Below are 12,174 nucleotides of genomic sequence, written 5' to 3'. Positions count from 1 at the left end.
TTGAACCAAGACTCTGAGGCTGATATGCAATGTCACTTACAACATTAATCAGATACCGCATTTAAGGTGAGCTGTCCCCTGCCTCCTCCTTCCCCAGTGCTCGTGTGCTGCCTGCAGTGCCTCCTGCTCCTGCGAGCCTAAGATGGCAGGCAGGCAGGATTAGCCGTGCTTGTGCTGTGTGTGCATGCTGTGTGTAGAATTCATTACACGTTGCCTAGTATTTCTGATGTGGGTATGTAAATGCTCTGGATGCTATATCATCTGGTCGCGAAGACTTGTTTTTGCCTCATTATAACCTCAGCTATTTCAGCATCACCTTTCAGTTCCGATTCATTTGTTTCTGGGTGCTTGCTTTTCATCACATTCAGAATAAGATCTTACTTCTCTCTCTCTCTCTCTCTCTCTCTCTCAAAAAAGCTCCCCCCCCAAAAAAAATACTGAAAACAAAAACAACAACAAAACTCGACTACCAGATGGTGTCTCCTCTTTCTCCTTGCACTTGCTGTCTTTTAAATAATGTATGCTGTATTGTTAATTAATGTGAATATCAAATTAAACACTTGAAACTTACATATTTATTATGCAGGTAGAAGGCAAGGTGGAATCTATTTGTAACTCACATGCACTCCATGGTGTGCAGACAAGTTGGTTCTCACATTTTTTGTATTTTCAATATGCTGGTATCAGTGGTTTGATTTTCAGCAAACGTGACAGTGGCTTTTGCAGTGGTCAGCTCCGGGCTTTGAACTCTCAGAGGAGGAAAGGGAAAAAAATTCAACACACCATCTCCTTGATTGCAGCTTCAGAGCAACCTTGGATGAGAAACTTCCTTTTTTTTTTTTCTTTTTCAATCTTGTTTTCCTGTTGATAAATTCAGTGCTCATGAGCGCAGCCCATTCAAGCTGTTCTGCGTATGATTTTGTGTGTGTGTGACAATTGCATCTAAAACTTGTGAGCAAGAAGACGGAGAAATCAGTTGGTCTCCATCGCTTTACATAAAAATGGCTGAGTGTCCTGTCATGCTAGCACTGCATTAAATGATACATACAGGTAGGTTGGAATTTGCATGTTTTATAGATTTTTTTAAATGTATGTAGCAAGTACAGTAGATGGGTTTGGAAAATGACTTTTAAAACAAAAATTTTAAAAGACAGTTTGAATTTAGGGGAGGAGGGAAGGTAATAAATTGGATAGCCTTTTCTACTCAGAGGCTGTCTAAGTAGGTAGCTATCATGAACTTATAAGCTGCTTTTGCAATAAAAGTGAGATGATTCTTTAAAAAAAAAATACATAGGATAGGTGTGGCGCCAAGAGACAACAAAAGAATTTTTTTTTTGAAAAGTCTGTTCCTTCAGCTCCATTTTCTCTGGAAACTAAAAATGAATGGGTTTCTGCAGATAATTTCAAAAAGCGCAAACAAGCTTAATAAAAAACATTAGAAACATTTCAATTTTTAAAAGCGGTCTTTAAACGTGTTATATGAAAGATAAAAATTAAACCTTATGCTTCTGAAATCAATTTTGATAATATACCAAAAAAATGTACTATTTGTATAGCTACTACTTGAAGAGGGCTGAGGACTTGGGGAAAATATTAAATATATATAGTCCTGTTAAAAAATAAAAAAGAGCTTCACTGACTTAAAGAAGCTGCATCCCTGGAATGGTTCATTGCAGACCATAGAGCTGTGGTTCTATAAGTCCCAATAGCTGTCACTTTTCAGAATAATTTCATGCACTCTTTCCTTTGAATTTAACTGACCAAATATATTTTAGTTTCAAATTAACACTGGGCCAGAATCTGTTTCCTTGGTAACCACATCTTATTTTTTAAAACTGCAATAACAGATATGCAAAAGATTGTCTTAAAAGGAAAAAAAAAAAAAAGAAATCTTTTACAAAAAAAAAAATGTGGTAGTCCCTTTCCCTTTACTATGGAGTCTGAACTGGTCTTTAAGCTTTTTTTTTTTTTTTTTTTTTAATGCGGTCATCAAGCCTTACAAAGTAAGCTCAATTTCTCCACATATACAGAAAGCCTGCTTAGGGACGACTCCCCCCCACCCCTTTATGCTCAGTAATTTCAACATTAAGGTTTCCTTTGTCATAGGCTCTAGAATGCTGGTCAAGGTCTGTGTGTGCAAAGGTGTAGTTTCATTATCACAAGCTCACCGGCGCCACAAAAACAAAAGGTATCTCAGAAATTCTGAGAATCAGGAAATGCTTGTGCTCTTGCTTGCCTTCCTCCACCACTGGTAGGCTCTGAGCTCTGCTGAGGACCCAAGTCCAAGCCCCTCACGCCCACCCCCAGCATCCCCTTCCCGGATAAGTGCACTAGGATCCTTTGTGGAAATGACTTTTTAGATCTGTTGAGAGGAAGATCCTGCCAACCCTCCCTGAGGTTTGCTCTGATGTGAAGAACATCGAGACTCGGAACCATCTGTGTGTAGGTTGCTGCTGTTGTTGTGTTGTTTTGAGGCCAACTTAAATATTTTACTTGGAGTATTTCTCTGGCTCAATTGTCTTCGAACATGATTAGTCTCAGTGATTTGGTTCTTTGGGTTTGCCATGGAATAGCCTTGCTGCAAACCTCCCCCTTCCCTTTTTTTTTTCCTGTTTGGAAGCCATTTTCTTTCTTGTCTGTGACTTGAAATGACTAAGTGCATTTGGAATATAGCATCAATCAGAAGATCATAAACTGAAATCTGATTCACTATTGCCTATTTATTTTAGTAGCAGTAGCATTGACAGTTGCAGTGGGCTCTGGCTAATCATCATTCTCTCAAGCAAATAACGAGCCAGCCATTTGTAATTAAAACACTATTGCTACTCAGAGAAATTGCAGCTACAATGTCTTTTATTTTGGTAGGCCAGTACAACTTCATCATTCTGAACCCATTTGAATCTTAATTACAAGATTAGATAGATGCAATGAATTATTTTTACACCCAAAGTGAATGCCTGCCATATTTGACTGTGTACTTTATCAAATTTCAATCCTTCTGTGTTAACTCAAACCTGGCACATAGCTAATAATAATAATAATTTTTTTAATCTGGTGACATTCCTCATTTATTTGCTCTTGGTCTCACTTTAAATTCAACCCAAGGAGCTTGGGATCAAATAAGACTGTTGGGAATATTGTACCATTGTTATCCTAATAAATAGGGCAGTGAATGGAAGAATAATTATGGATTGCCTTGTTGCATTTCACCTTAATGCACAGAAATGTTTTATTTTACAGAAATGTTTGCAAAGCACAAAGCTTATCTAAAGGTACCCATTTACAAATCTCACCGGGTTTTCTAGGTAAGCCCAGAACAGAGCTTGCCGACTATAAAGATGGTGCTTATCTGTTGCTGTTGTTTCAAAAACCATGCTTAACCCATTTACACACTTGGTTGAGGTGTTTTTACTGGGCAGGCCAGAGCAGGTGTGGCATGAAAAATGTGCAAACAACTATTTGTTCTCACCAAAACATGATGGGTAAATCTGTCATTTTCTGCTTGAATGATTCGTAGTCTACAATTCTCAGTTCTCCCCCACCCCCCTCCCTGGAGAATAGTAAATGCTGTTCTAAAGCTTTAACTCAAAGAGAAGACAAGATTGCATATTTTTCTCCTAAAATGATCTAGCATCACCTCAGCAATTTCCATGGACTCATTCTAGACGGAATTGTGAAATCTGAGCATGTCTTAAACCTGGGTGGTGGGAAGTCGGGTGGTAGCAGAGCGGGTTAAGCGCACGTGGTGCAAAGCGCAAGGACAGGTGTAAGGATCCCGGTTCAAGCCCCCAGCTCCCCACCTGCAGGGGAGTCGCTTCACAGGCGGTGAAGCAGGTGTGCAGGTGTCTGTCTTTCTCTCCCCCTCTCTGACTTCCCCTCCTCTCTCCATTTCTGTTTGTCCTATCCAACAATGGCAACATCAACAACAATAACTACAACAATAAAACAATAAGGGCAACAAAAAGGGAATAAATAAGTTTTTTTTTTAAAAAAAGCTGGGTGGTGTAAAGAAAAGGATAGGAAAATACATAGCTACTTTCTTTTTTGTACTAAGACATGTAAGTCCTGGAGGTCCTTGTATCATATAGTTTATTCTTTTTTTAATTATTTTATTTATTTATTCCCTTTTGTTGCCCTTGTTGTTTTACTGTTGTAGTTATTATCGTTGTTGTTATTAATGCCACTGTTGTTGGATAGGACAGAGAGAAATGGAGAGAGGAGGAGAAGATAGAGAGGGGGAGAGAAAGATAGACACCTGCAGACCTGCTTCACCGCCTGTGAAGTGACTTCCCTGCAGGTGGGGAGCAGGGATCCTTATGCTGGTCCTTTTGCTTTGCGCCACAGTCACATGCGCTTAACCCGCTGCACTACCGCCTGACTCCCCATATAGTTTATTCTAACAGCTCCCTTCTAAGGGAAGTGTTTTCCTAACCAGTACTCTTGGTAATTAAACAATCAACAGTTTTTCTGAGCTCTTACTACATGCCAGCCCTATTCCAGAGGCTGGCAATATAGTGATGAACTTACTGTAAAACCTGGAATATTCCTCATACAGTAGAATGTTTCATGGCTAATCATAACCAAACAAAGTGTAAGGATTCAGCCAGAAGACCATTAACTTGAAGTAAGAAAAGCCCGCTTAAAGAGCCCATGACAGAGGGTGGGGAAGCAGCGCAGCAGGTTAAGCACAGGGACCAGTGTAAGGATCCCAGTTCAAGCCCCCGGCTCCTCACTTGCGGGGGGTCGCTTCACAAGTTGTGAAGCAACTCTGTAGGTGTCTTTTTCTCCACCTCTCTGTCTCCTCTCCTCTCTCAATTTCTCTCTGTCCTGTCCAACAACAACAAAAACATCAGTGACAATAACGACAACAAGAGTAACAAAATGGAGGAAAATGACCTCCAGGAGCAGTGGATTCGTAGTGCAGGCACCAAGCTCGAGCAATAACCCTGGAGGCAAAAAAAATAAATAAATAGAGCCCAGGACGTGCACTAGCATGGGGTGAAGTGGTGGGGGACACAAGAAACACAAGAAGCATGTAAAAGTAAAGAAAATAGGGGTCAGATGGTAACGCAGCGGGTTAAGTGCACATGGTGCGAAGAGTAAGAATCCCGATTTGAGCCCCCGGCTTCCCACTTTCAGGAGGGTCGCTTCACATGCGGTCAAGCAGGTCTGCAGGTGTCTGTCTTTCCTCCTCTCTATCTTCCCACTTCTCTCGATTTCTCTTTGTTCTATCCAACAACAACAACAGCAACAGTAACGGCAACAACAAGGGCAACAAAATGGGAAAAATGGTCTCCAGGGGCAGTAGATTCATAGTGCAGGTACTGAGCCCCAGCAATAACCTTGGAGGCAATAAATAAGGAAAGAAAGAAAGAAAGAGAGAAATGAAGGAAGGAAGGAAGGAAGGAAAGAAAGAAAGGAAGGAAGGGAGAGAGAAAGAGAGAAAGGAAATGCTATGAAGAAAAAACTAAGTCATACAAAGTAGAGGTGATATGGTGGGAGGCAAAAGTCACTTTTTAGAGTGGCCAGCCAGGAGTGGCCTGCCCCAGGAAAGGGCCTTGAAGCGCAGCCCCTAGTGGGGAGAAGAATCCTGCCAGCTGAAGGTCTCAGAGGCCACCATAGCAGATAGAAGATCATTCTTGCTCAGACTGCACACTGGTCATTCCTGGTGTCAGAGTCAGGTCTGAGGGAGCTTCCCTTGCAGTGAGGGGTGAGTCAAACTCCCAGGACTGGTTTTAGGACTTGGTGCATGTGGAGCCAAGCCGTCCCAGCCTGAAACTTCCCAGGAAGGTGCAGTGAAACTCTGGACACTGCAGTCCCAGCTGGCGATGAAATTCCGGCACCACTTCAATCAACACTAACGCAGGAAACTCACAGCAGAAAGGATTCTCAGAACAAGGACATTTTCAGGGAAGCCTTTGCTTTATTTTTCATAAGAACTCTAGAATTTCAACTCATGGTATAACATTGAGCTAGACAATTCTTTTTTTTTCCCCAAAGACAGATGGTAAAAGGGTGGTCCCATCTTCCCAATAAATCTTTGACCTCTAACACCTGAAAAAAAAAATCCTGCCCTGCAGATCTTTGTCTGTCAGTGGCATTCTAAAGACCTGACTACTCGAAATGCTATTTCTCTGTTTGAATAATACAAAGATAATTCTCTTCAAGAACCACAACTCTTTCACGCTGTTTAGGCTAGTTTGCTGATGAAGGCCTGTGAACAAAGGAGTGGATTTGCTATCCAAGTTTGAAACTACAGAGTTCTCCGAGGCCTTCTGAATGTTTCAGAAACACCTTCGAAAATGGATTCGTATCTGGTAGGCTTTGCTGATGACAAGTTAGCAGTTGCCTGGTTGAGTCCTTATGCTTTGTTTCATTTTGACTAGCTAGAAGACATTCTACTACTGGAGGAATCTCCCAGTCCTTTGTAGTAGAGTAATGCTCATCTGTGTGTGGGGGTGGGGTGGGGGGGGTAACAAATCATTTCTTTGAGCATTTGTTGTCTGTCACCTACATGTGACAGACAACAACACGACCCAAGCAGAATGGTCTATGATGTGACTTTTTTATTTTTGTCTCCAGGGTTATTGCTGGGGCTTGGTGCCTGCACCACGAATCCACTGTTCCTGGAGGCCTTTTTTTTTCTTTCCATTTTTGTTGCCCTTATTGTTGTCATTGTTGTTATTGTTGCCATTGATGTTATTATTGTTGGATAAGACAGACAGAAATTGAGAGAGGAGGGAGACAGAGAGGGGGAGAGAAAGATAGACACCTGAAGACCTGCTTCACCACTTGTGAAGTGACCCCTATGCAGGTGGGGAACCAGGGCTCGAACCGGGATCCTTACGCTGGTCCTTGCGCTTCACCCCATGTGTGCTCAACCTGCTGCGCTACCGCCCAACCCCCCGATGTGACATTTTTTAACTAGGGTCCAGATTCCTATAGAAGGTACTTTATGGACAGACACAATTATGTGTCCTTTCTGTTCTAGAAAAAAAGAAGAAGAAGAATGGTGTGTCATGTTCCATGCTTTTAGTGGCCTTGTACACTGTCCCCTGAAAGCTGAATTTCAGTGTGGGGCATCTCAGCCAATGGCAAGGCTAGTTCTTTGCTGAGATTCTGTGTCTCATCGCCTTCCCAGGATGTCTTGGCTCCTAATAAGCCACCGTCTGTCTGAGTTTCCTGCTCCAAGCTGGTCTGCCTGCACTGCCAGGTGACCTGAGAAGAGCTGCCACTCTTTCACATTCATGAGCAGATGTTAAGCTGAGAAGCCCTTGAATGCAAGACATTTGAATTTGTGATACAAGCAAGATTCTTCTGTTTCTTTACCTTCCCAGGCTGGCAATGGGGGTGTGGGGGAGGGTGGCACCCTCCTGGTGGTTCTGCAGAAGGTGTCTGGGCAGCAGGTAAATCAAAGACCAGTTACCAAAGCGTTTGTCTTTGTGAGGTGATCCCAGCATGGCCTAGGAGTCTCACTGACCAGAAACCACCTCCTCTGATCTTGTAGTTCATTTCACATCTTTCTCCTTTAACAACTTTGACTCTGAAGCAATTTTTAGAGCAAAGTGATTGAGATCAGGGCCTTTGGCTCCATGCATTGTATTTGACCTTGGAAGTGAGTTTGTTTTCTGCTACTGTTTTGTTTTTTCAAGGCCAGTGTAAATATTCATTCTCTGTAAAAAGAGAAAAAATGTAGTGAGCGCTCTCATAATTTTTTATGTGTATATACGATGAAAGAAACCTCTTTCCTTACCCCCATGGTCATTACTCCCTTTCCTCTCTGTTCGCCTGCTAAAATCTCCCCTGATTGAGGCCTTGCTCTAATTAGGGCCTAACAGTGCTGCCCATCTTCCCAGCTTCAAGCCTGACGGCAGAGTCCTGCCCCAAAGACCTTACAAGCCAGTCCTATGAGGAAACAAAAGCCACCAGCTAAGAATGTGGTTAAGTCTCAAAAGGGCAATACCCTTATAATTCCCCTCTTTTCTCGGTCTCCTTCTCTCTCTCTCTCCCTCTCTCTCTGTTTCTGTCTCTCTCTCTCTCTCTCTCCCTTTCTCGCTCTCTCTCTTCCTCTCTCTTTTCTGGAGCTGTGGAAGAGAAGAAGGGAATCTTTGGGGGAGTGGGGGGAGTAGGGGGAAGTCCCATCACTGAAAGGTTTACTCAGAAACCATGGTATGGGGAGAGGGAATCTGGGAAGCTAGGTGAAAAGAAATGTGCGCACATGAGTGGGCAGTGAGAGGGCAGGAGTGGAAGTGAGAGAGCAGAAACAAATGGCTCAGCCAGCAGGTGGGCAGGACAGACAAAAGGAGGTGCGGCTGGGCAGCACCCCAATGCCAGGGCTGCAGAGCCTGTGCAACTAGAAAAAGAGCACCCCTGAAATATAGGCTGTCATCCTGTAGTGTCAGGGCAGGTGCTCTGATGTTCAGGCTATAACACTGACCTTGCTGCTCAGCTGTCCCTTGTTGGATGTTAGAAACCATCACCTGCAAAAATGGCTTATCCCGGAGTCTTATAAAGTCTCCATTTCTACTCTGTGTGATGCCAGGGAATGGACTCAAGGGCTGCTGGCAACACAATACCACAGAGCAGCCCTCTTCAGCTGGGACTTTTTTTTTTTCCTCCAGGGTTATCACTGGGGATTGGTGCCTGCACTACGAATCCACTGCTCCCTGTGGCCATTTTTTTTTCAATTTTTTTGGATAGGACAGTGAGAAATTGAGAGGGGATATATATATATATATATAGAGAGAGAGAGAGAGAGGTGGTGTTGCACTTGGTTTAACATACATGTTACAATGCACAAGGATCCAGGTTCAAGCCCCAGCCCCCACCTGCAGGGAGAACGCTTTGCGAGTGGTGAAACAGGTGTGCAGGTGTCTCCCTGTCTTTTTTCCTTTCTATCTCTACCTTCCCTCTCAATTTCTGACTGTCTCTATCTAGTAAATTTATAAAGATAATAAAAATTATTTTTAAAAAAAGGAGAGAAGGGGGTCGGGCGATAGCACAGCGGGTTAAGCACATGTTGCACAAAACACAAGGACAGTCGAGGGGATCCTGGTTCGAGCCCCTGGCTCCCCACTTGCAGGGGAGTCGCTTCACAGGCAGTGAAGCAGGTCTGCAAGTATCTATCTTTCTCTTCCCCTCTCTGTCTTCCCCTCCTCTCTCCATTTCCCTCTGTCCTATCCAACAACGACAACATCAGTAACTACAACAATAAAACAAGGGCAACAAAAAGAAATAAATAAAATAAATATTTTAAAAAATTGAGTATAAAAAAGGGGAGAGAAATAGAGAGACACCTGCTGACCTGCTTCACTGTTTGTGAAGTGATCCTCCTACCGGTGGGGAGCTGGGGGCCCGAACTGGTATCCTTGTATGGGTCTTATACTTTGTACTATGTGTGCTTAACCTAGTGCGCCACCACCTGGTCCCCATGAACCAAAATTCTTTATGGGGTGCAGAAGGTGGAAGGCATGGCTTCTGTAATTGCTTGTCTGCTGGACATAGACACTGGCAGCTTGATCCGTACCCCAGTCTGTTTATCTTTCCTTAGTGTGACAGGGCTCTGGAGAAGTGAGGTTCTGGGATACACTGGTGAGGTCATGTGCCCAGGGAAGTCAGAATGACATCATGGAGGCAGTATGATATAAAGCAAGACAATTTGTTTAATAAACAGAAACCCAAAGGTAAGAATAGAGCAGGTCTTTGTGTATAAAGAAGCTAGGAAGTCTACTTTATCTATATTCCAAGGGGCCCATAATTTTAGTGATTTTGCCTGAGCTTGATAGCTAGCATTCAGATGGACTAAAAGTATTGTCTGGGAAGATAGTGTCAGAGTTGAGAATAGAATTAGAAACCTGGATTAGGGGGCAGGGGTAGAGAGCATAATGGTTATTCAAAAAGACTCTCATGCCTGAGGCTCCGAAGTCCCAGGTTCAACCCCCTCTACCACCACTAGCCAGAGCTGAGCATTGCTCTGGTTTAAAAAAAAAAAGATCATAAAAAAATGAAAACTGGATTAGGGCAGAGTAGTACCTAAATATGAGGAAAGTACATAAATACCATTAGCTATACACCCCATTGATCTGACCCAGAGCCCCTATCTATTCATATTTAGCACAGGAACCTGTGTAACCTCTGAGTCCCTGTCAGTCTGAGTTCACATTCCATGGTCATAGCTAGGAACATTTTAGGCTGCTCTCATTTCACGACCAGTCTTCCTCGAGTGGAATAGTAGGTTGACCCAACCTCCCTTCAGAGAGTGGGACAGTCCCTACCATGGCTGTTCTACAATGAGTGAAAGGTCCTGTAGAGGCCCACCAGAGGGCTTATGATGATGTTCCTGAAGGAAGTGACCAGTGATGGTGGAGAGAGGGATCTATCAGTGGACTAGGCCCATCTTACCTATGTGGGAATCCAAGGATTCCCAGACTAGAGCCCCAAATGATGAGGATAGCCTGATAGTGACCAAAAAGGCCATCATTAGAATGTCCTTATCCATAAGCGGAACTTTCTTTTTCTCATTTATAGAGAGACAGTGAAAGAAGAGACAGGAAAACAACAACAAAAACAACACCACAATTCCACCATCCTTGGTCTTATGGTGCTTCCATGCATTACTAGAAATTGAGCCCAGGGTTACACTCATGGTAAGGCCTGTGCTCTCCTGGGTGAGCTGTTTCCTGGCCACTTTACCCCTATTCTCTATGCTGGGGAGAGGGGTGGGGGAGTTTCCTACCCTCAGACCACTATGATGGGGCTGGATTCAACTTTCAGTGAGATTCTGACATTTGTTGTGACTATTGTCTTCTACTGAGCACAGACTTGAGCCTGCTTGGTGCTTCAGATTTGAGACTACCCCATTCCCTCCCCCCCCACCACCACCCCCACCATCACACCAAGGACAACCCTCCTCCTAAGTCCTATTGCTCACAACAGACACATTGCTCTGCCTTCTGGAGCCCACAGCCTGGCCTCCCTGGCCTGAGTGCCTGTTCTATCACCCTCATGGTTGAACCCTTGGCCACCAGAGCAGATACCTGTCTTGCCAGCACTGAGGGGCATCATCAATTGGCTCTTTCTGAGATCGCGTGGGAATGAGGGTCACAGGTTTCAGTGGCTGTGTGGACTTTTCACTTGTTCTTTTCTGTCACCGGGGAAACTGAGGCTCAGAGAAACTGTGACGGACCCTGGTCACTTGGAAAATTAATGGATCACACTTGAGACCTTTTCCTGTACTCTTTCAGCTAAGTCACACTACTTTTGAGGCCACTGGGAAAGTTTAGTTCCTCACTGGGGACTGGCAAACATTTTCTGTAAATGGCTAACTAGTAAATATCTGATAGACTTTGTGGGTAGAGGCATATAGGTTTTTATAGAACAGGGAGAAAAGCAACCTTCATTTCTTTTTTTTTTTTCTATTACCTCCAGGGTTATTGCTGGGGCTTAGTGCCGGCACTACAAATCCACTGCTCCTGGCGGCCATTTTTTCCATTTCATTGGATAGGACAGAGAGAACTTGACAGAGGAAGGGGAGATAGAGTGGGAGAAAGATAGACTCTGCAGACCTGCTTCACTATTTGTGAAACTTCCCTTGTAGGTGGGAAGCCAAGGCTCGAACCCAGATCCTTGCATGGGTCCTTGTGCTTAGTACTACATGCGCTTAACTAGGTGTGCCACTGCCCCACTCCCAAGACAGCAAATTTCCACAATTTTTTAGTGATGAAATTCAAAACACAATAATACATAATATGAAGTATCATAATACTATGCGTATCACCATAGATATTAAAATTAATAACAGTGGCTGTGTCCCAATAAATCTTCACTTGCAAACACTTCAAGTTGAATTTCATGGAATTTTCAAATCATATTCTACTTTTGATAATTTTTTTTGCCTCCAGGGTTATTGCTGGGGCTCGGTGCCAGCAGTAAGAACCCACTGCTCCTGGCTGGCAGCCATTTTATTGGGTATTACAGAGAGAAATTGAGAGGAGAGGAAGATAGAGAGGGGGAAAGAAAGACACCTGCAAACCTGCTTCACCACTTGTGAAGTGACCCCCCTGCAGGTGAGAAGCCGGGGGCTCAAACCAGGATCCTTGAGCTGGTTCTTGCATTTTACGGCATGTGTGTTTAACCTGCTGTGCTTCTGCCTGGCCCCTTACTTCTATGTTTTTT

At 43.6% G+C, this 12,174-nt stretch overlaps 1 protein-coding gene across 8 annotated transcripts in view; it reads left to right on the top strand.

The window, feature by feature from the left end:
• Nucleotides 1-12,174, top strand: part of ZBTB38 (zinc finger and BTB domain containing 38) — a 126,777-nt gene that overhangs the window by 25,079 nt on the left and 89,524 nt on the right. For 3 of the 8 annotated variants that reach the window (XR_009551524.1, XM_016191229.2, XM_060197514.1), the window contains one exon: nucleotides 1-66. The exons of 1 other annotated variant lie outside the window; for it this stretch is intronic. The gene's annotated coding sequence lies outside the window, so the exon portion shown is untranslated. Of the gene's footprint in view, nucleotides 67-877; nucleotides 1,051-10,527; nucleotides 10,647-12,174 lie in introns of all 8 variants that reach the window. 4 more of the 8 variants (XM_060197509.1, XM_060197511.1, XM_060197508.1 and 1 more) reach the window with 3 other exon arrangements.

Source organism: Erinaceus europaeus, chromosome 9, assembly GCF_950295315.1.
Source record: "Erinaceus europaeus chromosome 9, mEriEur2.1, whole genome shotgun sequence".
In the NCBI taxonomy this organism is placed as follows: Eukaryota; Metazoa; Chordata; class Mammalia; order Eulipotyphla; family Erinaceidae; genus Erinaceus; species Erinaceus europaeus.
Note: the sequence above shows the minus strand (reverse complement) of the source record. Positions and strands in the feature narration are given on the sequence as shown.